The sequence below is a fragment of the Colobus angolensis genome, unplaced genomic scaffold (assembly GCF_000951035.1).
Source record: "Colobus angolensis palliatus isolate OR3802 unplaced genomic scaffold, Cang.pa_1.0 Scaffold664, whole genome shotgun sequence".
Lineage (NCBI taxonomy): Eukaryota > Metazoa > Chordata > Mammalia > Primates > Cercopithecidae > Colobus > Colobus angolensis.
The window spans coordinates 131,891-134,288 of record NW_012120310.1 but is presented as its reverse complement, the minus strand read 5'-3'; positions in this window follow the sequence as shown (position 1 = coordinate 134,288).

Here is a 2,398-nt window from a genome sequence, read left to right as displayed (position 1 = left end):
TTTATAAATATACCAATATAAAGTAAACTTGAATTAGAAAAAAACCAAAGTTCATTTTAAATAATAATAATTATTAAAATAATAAAAATGAAAAAACTTTCAGTAGTCATATTTACAAAATGCAAAACTGTATTTGAAGAGGAATGAAACAATACCTAGAATGCCTTTATCATCATAACATACATTGTTGTTATTGTTTTCAATTGTGTGAATAAGATATTTTTTTACTGAAGCAGATAATGCAAGTTTATTAAGAGTCAAAATGTCTCTGCATACTTCATTTTTACGTTATCTTCTTGTCTTTTTCTTAATATGCTTTAAATTTCTATTTGTTTATTTGTTTTAGTCTCAGTTGCAGATGATGGTGAAGGCAATCATTCATTTTAATCAAATACCCTTTTTTCCTGATGTCTCTCTTTTTTTAAATTAATCTGACCAACTGCATCTCCATTTTAAACTTCCATCTAGAACTCCCTTCATACTTGGATTACTGCTGCTACCCTTCATCTTCATCCTGCCTCCATTTTAGTGTGCTGCCTATGTATACATTCTTGCAAAATTTGTATTGGAATTTTCCTACATGAATTTCTAATTTATGTCAATGGTATCATATTATACATCTTATTCTGATTCTTACTTTTTTTGATTAGTACAATGTCTTTATCACTCTATTGTATTGCCATATGTATATATAATCACCCTAGATTATGAACACCTAGATTAACCAAACTTCGTCCATCACAACAAAATCACTGTGATAAAATTCTTTCATGTGCTTTCTTATATAGAATTGTGTGATGATTTCTCTAGGAGTTATTTGCATGAGTGAAATTTACGAGTCATAAGGTATGCATATACTGTTTGATTAAGTACTGCCAGATTGCTTTCCAAAATGGCATCATTAGTTTACAGACCCTCTTACAATGCATGAGTGCTCCCATATCTCCTCATTCTAGCAACACTTGACATTATGCAGCATTCTAATTTTTGTCAATTTGATAGATTTACAGTAACATCTCATTTTTACTTACAGTTTTCTGATTATTAATGAGTTTAAATTTCTCTTTGTATGTTTGTTTAATATTTGGACTTTAATTTCTATTAACTGCTCTTAAAAATGCTATTTTTCTGATGGGTGCATATCTTGTAATATTTTGGAGTCAGAGCCTTACTCTTTTGCCGTGACTGGAGTCCAATGGCACAATCGTAGATGTCCACAGCCTTGAACTCCTTGGGTTGAAGAGATCTCCAGCCTCAGCCTCCCAACTAGCTGGGACAATAGGCTTTTACCACCATGGTCAGCTAATTTTATTTTTAGAGACAAGGTCTCACTATATTGTCCAAGCGACATGTCTTCTTCTTGGTTCTTTGAGGGTAGATGTATTTGGCAAATGTTAATTGGTTGTCAATTTTAGGCATTGTAAATAGATTGATACAGGACACTGTCATCTGATCACTTTGGCTCTGGTATAATTCACTGAACAGAAACCCCTAATTTTGATGTTGTTGATTGTATAAATGTAATGCTTTATAATTTGTTCTGAGACCTTGTTAAAAGGAATTCCTTCATTTTTTATCAAGTTTATAACTTTTACCCTTTCCAGTGAGATGTCCAACTCACCATCTGGTTTTGGGAGCAAAACTGCTGTTATTTCTCTTTATATAGTGAGTCAATCCATCACAGTGTCAATTATAACTTTATAAATTTAAAGACTAAAGTTTGTGATGGTTACTTTGACTTAAAAAATCACACTGGTATAGAACACTTATCTTTGTCTCATCTACTTTTTTCTTGAGTACTTTCTTTCAGACATTAAATTTATACTTTAGCTTTCTTCCCCTGGTGTATGTTTTTCCATCTACCTATTTTCATTTTCTTTGTCTTTTTAAGTGTGTCTCCTATAGGCAACATATTATTGAATTGTAGCTTTGAGTTGTTGCTGTTGTTGTTGAGTCCAATAGGATTCTCTTTTTGTCTTTGATATATTGTGTTATTGTGTTTTTTCGTTTATGCTGGATGTACTTGTGCGTGTCATTAATTGTCCCATGCTTTCATTTTCCCTGGGTTGACGGCTATCTTGTGCAGTCATGGACACTGGACACTGGTGAAATTTTCTTCTCTGTTACTTGTCAGGATTTTAAGAGGAGGAGGAATCAGCCCCAGAGCAGAGAAGTCAGGCATCAAAATCTTAAGCTGGCACCTACCAAATACTATGTTCAGGATTTTCCTGTAATATTTTGAGAAAGAAACACTAAAGCAAGATGCAATCCACCAGCCCTGGAGGTTTGGATGGGGAGACATGAATAAACCACCAATCTCATCATTTGTTTCTCAGCCCAGTATGGCATTCATATGGTCCTGAAATTATTACAACTACTTCCTGCCCACAGTGGTCTC